The sequence below is a fragment of the Mandrillus leucophaeus genome, unplaced genomic scaffold, assembly GCF_000951045.1.
Source record: "Mandrillus leucophaeus isolate KB7577 unplaced genomic scaffold, Mleu.le_1.0 Scaffold940, whole genome shotgun sequence".
NCBI lineage: Eukaryota > Metazoa > Chordata > Mammalia > Primates > Cercopithecidae > Mandrillus > Mandrillus leucophaeus.
The window spans coordinates 1,114,634-1,124,982 of NW_012110253.1; the positions used below are offsets into that span (position 1 = coordinate 1,114,634).

The 10,349-nt window shown below is 35.0% G+C and overlaps 1 long non-coding RNA gene across 1 annotated transcript in view; it reads right to left on the reverse strand.

Annotated features, from left to right (window-relative positions):
- The window catches only part of LOC105532225, a 17,172-nt gene extending 7,108 nt beyond the window's left edge, over positions 1 to 10,064 (reverse strand). Inside the window, exons 1-2 of the long non-coding RNA XR_001004941.1 lie at positions 10,005 to 10,064; positions 2,201 to 2,324 (exon numbers count right to left, since the gene is read on the reverse strand). This is a non-coding gene — a long non-coding RNA (uncharacterized LOC105532225). The remainder of the gene's footprint in view (positions 1 to 2,200; positions 2,325 to 10,004) is intronic.
- Positions 10,065 to 10,349: the final 285 nt, after the last annotated feature.

A 10,349-nucleotide genomic window follows, 5' to 3' on the forward strand; every position in this document is an offset into this window, starting at 1 on the left:
CTAAGCAAAATGTACAAAGCCAGAGGCATCACACTACTTGACTTCAAACTATATTATAATGATATAATAACCAGAATAGCATGGTATTGGTACAAAAACAGGCACGTAAACCAATGGAACACAATAGAAAACTTAGAAATAAAGCCATACACTCACAACCATCTGATCTTTAGGGAGGCAAACAAAAACAAGCCATGGGAAAAGTCCTCCTTATTCAATAGTGATGAAATAACTGGCTATTCATGTGTAGAAGAATGAAACTGGACCTTTACCTTTTACTATATACAAAAATTAACTACAGACGGTTAAAGATTTACGTGTAAGACATCAAACTATAAAAATCCTAGAAGAAACCCTAGGAAATACCCTTCTGAACATCAGTCTTGGCAAATAATTTTTGGTTAAGTTACCAAAAGCAATAGCAATACAAACAAAAATTGACAAGTGGAATCCAATTAAACTTATGAGATTCTGAACAGCAAAATAAACTATCAATAGAGTAAACAGACAGCCTACAGAATGGGAGAAAATATCTGCAAACTATGCATCCAACAACAGTCTAATATCCAGAATCTATAGGAACTTAAAAAACAAATTACCCCATTTTTCAAAAATGGGTGAAGGACATGAACAGACACTTCTCAAAAGAAGACATACAAGTGGCCAACAAACATATGAAAAAAATGCTCATTATCACTAATCATCAGAGAAGTGTAAATCAAAACCACAATGAGCTACCATCTCCTACCAGTCAAAATATCTATTATCAAAAAGTCCAAAAACAACAGATGCTAGTGAGCTTGTGGCGAAAAAGGGAATGTTTATACCATTGATGGGATTGTAAATTAGTTCAGCCATTGTGGAAAGCAGTTTAGAGATTTCTCAAAGAACTTAAAACAGAGCTACCATTCGACCCAGCAATCTCATTACTGAGATATACCCAAAGGAAAAGAGATCATTATGCCAAAAAAGACACATGCACTCATATGTTCATCAATGCACTATTTACAATAGCAAAGACCTAGAATCAAACTAAGTGTCCAACAATGGTGGATTGGATAAAGACAATGTGGTACATGTACACCATGGAATACTATGCAGCCATAAAAAGGAATGAAATCATGTCCTTTGTAGAACCATGGATGGAGCTAAAGGCTATAACTCTAAGCGAACTAATGCAGGAACAGAAAACCAAATACTACATGTTCTCACTTACAAACGAGAGGTAAACATTGAGCGCATATGAACATAAACATGGGAATAACAAACACAATGGACTACTAAAGAGGGGAGAGACAGAGGGAGGCATGGGTTGAAAAACTACCTATTGAGTACTATGCTCCTACTTGAGTGCAATATACCCACATAACAAACTTGCACATGTACCCCTTGTATCTAAAATCAAAGTTGAATTTTTAAAAATGAGACAAATGGTCCAGAGGCCATCTGCTTCTACAACTCAGGTTTTTAAACTAAAAATTGTTCATACTTCCTGTGGTCATATGAAAAACAAATCTTCTATTCTCAGTTTAGGAAACCAGTGTATAAGAGGAATTAACCTGGGACTTAACTGACCTTTAGAAATGTAAATCACATTAAATGTCCTTGGAAGATTTTCAAATATTTTCCCTCAAAAATTAAAGAGTGAGCTAAATCTTCCCAAAGATTGGGTCTCAGAACAGTGCCAATGTCTAATACTTTAGGTACAATTTAATAGAATCCATATTGACTCAGAATAAATCTTTGTTCCAAACTCTTTAAATTATATGATTCTTTGACACTTTGAAGTGAAGCAGACTAGACAAAGCACTCACAGGTTTCCCAACTTTACTGCTGGTATCTTTCTGTTGCTACCTCCAAAAGGTCATGTTCTGACCTTCAAAGAGCTTTCCCTTTTACTTCTCTGGGAACCCTTTCTCCAGAGCAGTCACCAGCTTAGAGTGCAAATCTACCCCATTTAATGGAGAAGATGGTGTGGCATGAAATATAATATTTGCCATTATTCACTATTAGTTCATTCAATCAGCAAATATTATTGAGTACCTGATATGTTCCAGACCCTTGGCTAAATGCTGGGGATATGGTGATAAACAAAATAAACATGACCCTTCTTCTGTGGTGCTTATGGATGAATATAATAGCTCAGTTCGACTTAGATGAATAAAATTATATGACATATTAAGTTGTTTTATTTTCTTACCTTCAGACTAACTGATTTGTTCTTCTGTAGCCATGTTCAGAGGAAGGAACACTGTTCTACAAGCATCTCCATATTCAAGTCAAAATTACATTCTCCAAAGACACCCAATCCTGGTCTTACTCAACTAGCCACCAATTTGGGCTAAGTCACCAAGATGGCAAATATCTCATAAACCAAATTAATTGGTGTAGGTGTCTGAATTATTCTGAGAAGCTCTACTGAGAAGGGCACTGAGGCTACATTTAAGTGAGACTGGAGAAAGTGTTGTGGTCTACTAGCAATATCTTTCCATGGGCTCAAGAAATTAGAGTATGACAAATATGCTCAGTTATTTGCATTACTTGGGAGAAAACTCGGAGGTGATGTGGGGAGGTGTAATTCCAGATTAGGAAAGCAGGCAAGGGCCAAGACATAGAAGCATGGAAAAGTATGACTTGTTCCTCAAAAGGCAAGTGCTCCAGGTGAATGGAATGCCGGGTGGGTGGAGATATGAGAAAAGGGCCAGTGAGGATGTGTGGGCCCAGACTACGGATGACCTTGAATATCAGCCATCAAGTTCAGATGATTTGTCTGTGAAATTATCATGTGGTTACCAAATTTTGGTAATTCCCAATCCGAATCAAAGTCACATTCTTTCTGCTACTGGTTTTTCTATAATAAAAAGCTCTCTTTCTCCTCTAAACTTCCTTCTAACCAAGGCATCTGTTCACACATAAATTATCTTGTTATCATTAAAGTTAACATTCTTAAAATTCAACTCTAAATTGGATGGGCTCTATATTTACGGAGAACTAAATTTCAGAATAACCAATAAAACAAGGTCAGTTATGTAATTAGATTGCTGACATAAAGTCCTACCCAAGCTCTTTATGAGAACTATGTTAAGATAGATACTTATAGCTCAGCATGTGCTTTTCTTACTCAAAGTAAAGATGAATATGTATTTAGTGCACAAAGGATAGAATAATAAAACAGTACGATAAAATCCTGTTCTCTCCAAATGTTTAATTTCTAGTTTCTATGACATAAATACCTAAATATTCCCTGAATGATTATGCAAAAATAAAATCTCTTTTCCCCCTACCAACATATCTATGTATGTGTGTGTGTACACGTGTGTATGTGTGTGTAGGCTAAAGATAAGACAGTAGAAACTAGCTATGAAATTACCAGTGAACAATTTACTGCAATGTCTAGCATATCATTCTTATAACTGTAAAATTACTTAATGTACTGAAGTGTTAAGTTATATAATGCCTACAATTTATATAGTAGAGGTCTGTTCATCTTTAAAAACGCATACACTGTATGAAGAGGATAATAGTACTTATAGATTTCAAATTGAAAGGCAAATGAAAAAAGAGACTCATGGAAAAAAATAATGGCTCAAATTTATTCTGTCAAACAATATTCTCAGGATACAGAATGCAGTCGAAAGAACTGAATATTTGTCTATCTCTGCCCCCTTGTGGTGGTATGTGCCTCTCAGGTAAGGTAAGCAAATTTTTGCAGAAGGAAATCAAACACTTCAGGTTTGAAAACAGACATAAGAAAGAGTAAAAATAGAAGTAAATTATTATATTTAACACGGAACAGAATAATTTTACTTCCATCGGTGTGTGTATACTTAATATAATATCTGTGGTTAAATTTTAAGAGCTACTGGACCAGAATAGTTAAATGTGAAATGCTAAATTCGCCTGAGACAGAAACAAATAGCAAAATTATGGTTAACTTTTATTTCAGATCTTTGAACTGTTGTAATGGTAATTACATAGAGATACGTTTTACCCAGAAACTATGTAGGATTATATGATATATGTCATTCAACCACAATGATGAATGTGTATTGAAGACCTTCTATATGATGGACACTTGATTAGATCTCAGGGAAAAAAAGTCAGTACAGTCCTTGACCTCATGGATTCTATGCTTTATGAAGAGAAGAAGACAAGCTACAGATAATCACAATAAAAAATTACAATCTCAAGGTAATGTGTGAAGGAAGAGAATATGGTTCTCTTATATATAACTAATAATATATTTATTATTCTATTAATAATAATAAATAAATATTAATATATTTATTTATTAGAGCTAATAAAAGAAACAGATCTAGCATGGGAGGCTAAAAGGAAGGCAAGAGTGAGAGAGGCTGTGAATATATGGGGGCAGGGAGTATATGGGAATTGTCTGTCTGCTCAATTATGCTGTGAACCTAAAGCTGCTCTAAAAAACAAAGTCTATTTTTAATAAAGGAAGAAAAGCAAGAGGGAAAAAGAGGCACAGCGTGCTGGGATAGGCAGGAGAAGGGATGCACTACAAGGTATACAAACAAAGCTCTGGGCCAAACAGTGGCAGAGCACATTCCAGGGCCTTACAGTCAGTGGCTGGAGCCCAGAGAGGGAGAAAGGTGTCCCAGGAACATGGAAAGGTGTTCAGAAGCCAAAGCTTGCACAACCATCTAGGTCATATAATGAATTTAGGTCTTTGGGAGTAATAGGGAGCTATTGAAAGGTTTCAAAGAGTAGGGCAATATAATCTGTATTTTAGAAATATATTTTAAATTTCTTAAAATAAAATCTTAAATAAGGATAAAAGAAGACCAAAGAATATACTACTTTAATTAAATGTCTGATACGGTTTGGCTCTGTGTCCTCACTCAAATCTCATCTTGTAGCTCCCATGATTCCCATGTGTTGTGGGAGGTACCCAGTGGGAGCTGATTGAATCATGGGAGTGCGTGTTTCCTGTGCTCTTCTCGTGATAGTGACTAGGTCTCACGAGATCTGATGGTTTTAAAAATGGGAGTTTTCCCACACAAGCTCTCTCTTTTTGCCTGTTGCCATCCATGTAAGATGTAACTTGCTCCTTCTTCCCTTCTGCCATGATTGTGAGGCTTCCCCAACCACATGGAACTGTGAGTTCTCCATTAAAATTATTTTCTTTGTAAATTGCCCAGTCTTGGGTATGTCTTTATCAGCAACGTGAAAACGGACTAATACAATGTCCATTCATACATGTAGTGAATGCTTACTAGGTGACAGCCTTTGTTCTAAGCTTTTAAGTTTAAAAATGTAATGTTCACAAGTCCAAAATGTAGACAATAGACTATAATAGGAGTTTCAACAAAAGATAATGGTACCTTGGACTAGAAGCAGGGTAATGGAAATGAATGGACATTTGAAAACATCTAGTGACGGGTTGATTCCTTGTTTCTGGCTTATGCTACTGGAAGGATGGTGGCCATATCCTAAAAAGAGAATCCTATGACTCAGGCCTGTACTCCCAGAACTTGAGAGGCCAAGATGGGTGGATCATTTGAGGTTAGGAGTTTGAGACAAGCCTAACCAATATGGTGAAATCCCATCTCTACTAAAAATAGAAAAATTAGCCGGGCATGTTTGCAGGTGCCTGTAGTCCCAGCTACTCAGGAGGCTGAGGCAGGAGAATCTCTTGAACTCAGAGGTAAAGGTTGCAATGAGCTGAGACGGTACCAATGTACTCCAGCCTGGGCAATAAAGCGAGACTCTGTCAAAAAAAAAAAAAAGAAAAAAAAAATTCTAAAGAAGAACAACTTTGAAGAGTTGGGATGGCAGGGACCAGAAGAGAAGAATATACCTACATTCAGTCTTGGAAACACTGAATTTGAAGAATTTCTGAGACACCTAAGAGCAGATATGGGCCAGGTCTAGGAGGGAAGAAAAGGTCAAGCCAGAGCAGCTTAAGAAACCTGTTATAAAAGAATAAATGACTATCACTTAAGAAGACTGCTGATCATCTCAGGGGGAAAAGAAACTTCAATTTCACAGAAGTTATGGAAATTGGAGAAGTTGGGAGTTTGGGAAATTTGCTGGTGGCAAATAAGCAGGGAAAAATCACTAAAAATCAGTTCACTACATGGCTTATTTCCCGAAAACCAATCCATCAAACATAGTGACTTAACAAAAATAATCTTATACATTTTAAGAGAAATATTTTGATTTGATGACTGAATATAAAACAGTACAGATGTCATAAGTAAGATCTTAAGTTTCACGTAGAAATTACTCATTTATATTGATTTTTATTCCTTTTAAAATGTCATTTTTTATTGAGTCAACCTTTTAGCATTCATATGTTTTCATTTACAGTATTTTTAATCTATTTATGTTTTATCCATTTTTTGTATCTTTTTCATTTGGTCCATTGTCATTTTTTTTTTCTTTTTTGTGTGTGTGCTTTCATAGAGAATCATTTGCAAATTACTACCAACCAAATCAAGATACCTTAATTGCTGTCTCTTATACACATCTAGATGTGTATAAGAGACAGGGATGGTCTCGATCTCCTGACCTCGTGATCCGCACGTCTCGGCCTCCCAAAGTGCTGGGATTACAGGCTTGAGCCACCGCGCCCGGCCCACATTTTTAGTTTCATGTGAGATGTGATGGTTTAAGCTAATTCTGATTCTTTTGAATGAATTTAAATTTTAATTCTAAATTTTATTTAATTAAAAATTTTTCTTTCATTAAATTTTAATTTAAAATTCTGAAATTCTGATTTATTTTAGTGCTGTGAATTTAAATTTAAAGTTCAATCTCCTAATTAAAGTTTAATTTAATCTTAAACTATAAATACTAGAGATATAAAAAGAAAGCTGGTTTGCTTTGAGGAAGTGGCAAAAGAATAAGGAAAACACATAAAGTTTACCAAAATAGGAAATGACATTCAGAGATAACTGAAACTATATCTGAGGTAGATAAGAAGTCCCATTACATATAAAATAATCCCCTCAAAGAAAAAAAAAAAAAAGCTGAAAAACAGCTTTTGCCTTGAGAAATTTTAAAAATAAAACTGATTCTTTAGCATTTACAGATTTTTTTTGCCAGGTTCTCAGGTTGGGTTTAACCTTAAAAAGTTAATATCCAGAAAATCATATTTCATCATTGGGGACCAAATTTAAACATCCTAATCACTTTAACTATTACAACTATTTGGGATAAACTAATACATTTGGTGAATCTGATCATTTGGTGAATGACCATTCAGTGAACTGGTTCTTTAGCAGATATATTTTTAAATTAGGAAGGATCCAATTCACTGTCACAAAAACAGCCTTTCCTTTCCCAAGACTGCCACAAGTCTAGAGGGGAGATTAACAGGCCAAGACTTAAAAACTTTTTATAAATATTAAGAAATGAGCCAAGTGCAGGGCACTCTATAGTAGCATAGGAGGGAGGGTAGGTGAGCAGCCAGCTTGACCTCAGGAAACTTCCCAAGATTCACACTGGTAATGACAATATAGCTGATTATTGAAAGAGTTTTCCAACCAGAAAAGGAAGAAAAAGACAACATCATTTCTCAAAGCATGAAAGGGCATGCTATTTTCTGAGAATGGCAAATAATATTGCATCAGCTTTTGATACACAGGAGGCATGAATAATGGCAATTGGTAGTAAATGATGATTAAAAAAAGCCTATCACGTACATTTAGGAAGTATATTTAGGAAATAAAATTTTGCATTATTATCAAGATCTAGAACTTGACTGCATTTAGCAGATGAATGAAAAAGCAGATCCCAAGATGATGTGCAATTTCTAATTTGGACAAATAGACAAATTCCTGAGACAGAGGAGTTCAGAGGAAGAAATGTTAGAAGGAAGGATTTTAGAGGGAGAAATTATAAGTACAGTTTTATATATGTTAAATGTGAGGTGCTTATGTGGGATCTAAATTTAGAATCTCAACTTGAAATTGATGAAACGAATATGGAATTCAAAAGAGATGTGTAGATGAGATTTTCTAAAGACTAGGAATGAGTAGCATATATAGCAATTGAAACTGTAGGAGTAAAAGATATTATAAGCAGAATATTTAATGTTAAAAAAAAATTTTAGGGATAGAACCCTGAGGGACACTAGCACTCAAGGAACTGTCAGAAGAAAGAGTCCCTAAAGTTAGACTGAGAAAGAGTGGCTAGAAAAGTAGTGTGACATGTAACGAACTCTCCTCTAGTGTTCAGAGGAAGAGAGAGTGGTACAGAACTAAATATTTCAGAAAGGTTGAATGATAATCCAAACCAGGAAGCCTCCAGTGGATGTGTTACTAGAAAACAGAGGCATTTCATTGGATTGGTGAGAGCAGAGGGCTTGAAGAGTGAAGGTCAGGAAGTTGAGACAGAAAGTGAAGATAATGAAGAAGGAAGTCAAGTTTCACGGAATCGTTTTTCTCAAGATTGTAGGGATATGTTCACGTTTAAATGCAGATAAAAAGTGAAAATAGAATGAGAGAGTTTGAAAATCTACTTGCTTTTTGAGCAAACTGCTTAATTTTTCTCCTCCCAATTCTTTAATCTGAAATATGGGGATATGAAACAATGTCTACATCATGAGATCTAATTGTATAATCCATGCAGAGCTTTGCATATCACCTGGTATATGCTAATTACTTAATAAATACTGGCTAATATTAAATAGCAGAAAGAATAGTATTGAAACAGGAGAAAGGGAAGAGAATGTGGATTTGGATCCATGTCTGTGTGTACATTCAGCATTGGGAGATGTACAGAGTTTCAATCTCATAATCACTATCTCTCTGTCAAGAAAGAGGGGTAGTGGATTCAGAAGTTTCTGAAGGGAATTAAAAGGATTATATTTGGTAGTGGATTCAGAAGTTTCTGAAGGGAATTAAAAGGATTGTATTTCTCATATCTATATGAAGAAGGAAGGAAGGGAATAGACTAAAATTTATCATATCTCTTTTATGAGTCATGAATTAAAATAAGTGTTTTGTTTATATTATCTCATTTAGTTCTCAAAGTAAGGTAGTTATTATTCCCATTTCACAGATACACAAACTGAGGTTTCTGTATCAAAGTATTCTGTGGTAACAATAGACTCAAACAATGACTCAACATGGTATAAGTTTATTGCTTGCTCTTCAAACAGTCTAGTAGAGTAATAGGGCTCCTTCTCCATAGTCACTGAAGAACTCAAGTCGATAAAATGCTCTGCCACTTTCAACAATATGGCTTCCAAGCTTGGCACAGTCTTCTCCAGCCAGGTGGAAACTAGGAAGGGTTTTCTTTTTTTTTTTTTTTTTGTAATCTTCATTGTTGTATTTGGCTTGTTTATTTGTTTGTTCGTTGACCAGAAAAATGATATGGGCCAGACATAGAAGAAATACTCATAAGTTCTGTTCATATTCTCTGACTAGAAATTAGCCACATGCTACAAGTAACAGTCTCTGCCAGTTTGTTTATTTGTTCGAGGAAGCTTGAGAGCAGGGAAGAAGATTATGAGTTTATTTTAGAAACATTGCATTAAAGTTTATATGTTCAAGTGGAATATTACCTATAGAGGTACAGCTTAAGAGAGAACCTCAATGGAGTTTTGAGGAGAACCCTGAGGTGTAAAGCAAATAAGACCATCAAGCATTGAAATAAATAAGGTTGCCAAAAAAGATATTATACTAGCCATAGAATTGCAATATTTCCGCAGACAGCACTAAGAGAATCCCTACCTACTACCTAAAAAGCTAATAAGGATAAAATGGGAAAATAGGCCTCAAAATTGCTAAGCAAATACACTAAATTACCATTCCAAAAACTACAGTAAAGAAAGAAGAAGTCAGAATGGGTAATAATTGATAATACTGTGTGGTTTTCTTCAATCTTCTTTTATTTTCTATCAGTAAAAGCATTTGCTATGCAACTAAATGCCACTAGTAAATGAGACAATATTGCTCAAACTTATGTGGGCTATTTAGTAACCAAAAAAAATTATTGGTGCTGCTGGCAACAAGCTGATAATCTATACTTACTTTTTCTATTGTGTGTGAATCATTTTTCTAATATATGTTCATGTCATATCTCTGTTAACTCTGTAAGCAAAAATGCAAAGGAAGTTAACAAACATTCCAACAAACAAAACTCATAGCCTTAATGGAAATAATGCACAACCCAACAAAATCATACAATTCTTGTAGAACAAACTCTTCCATGAATATCTAATATAGGAAAAAGAGCAAAAGACCTAGATTCTTGCTCTAGCCATGTAAATATCTGAATAATTTGAGGAAAGTCACTTTTCTTTGAAGGGCTTCACTTCTTCCATCAGTAAAATGACCCAAGTTTGAACTAGATTAGATTCAATTTACCAAACATTT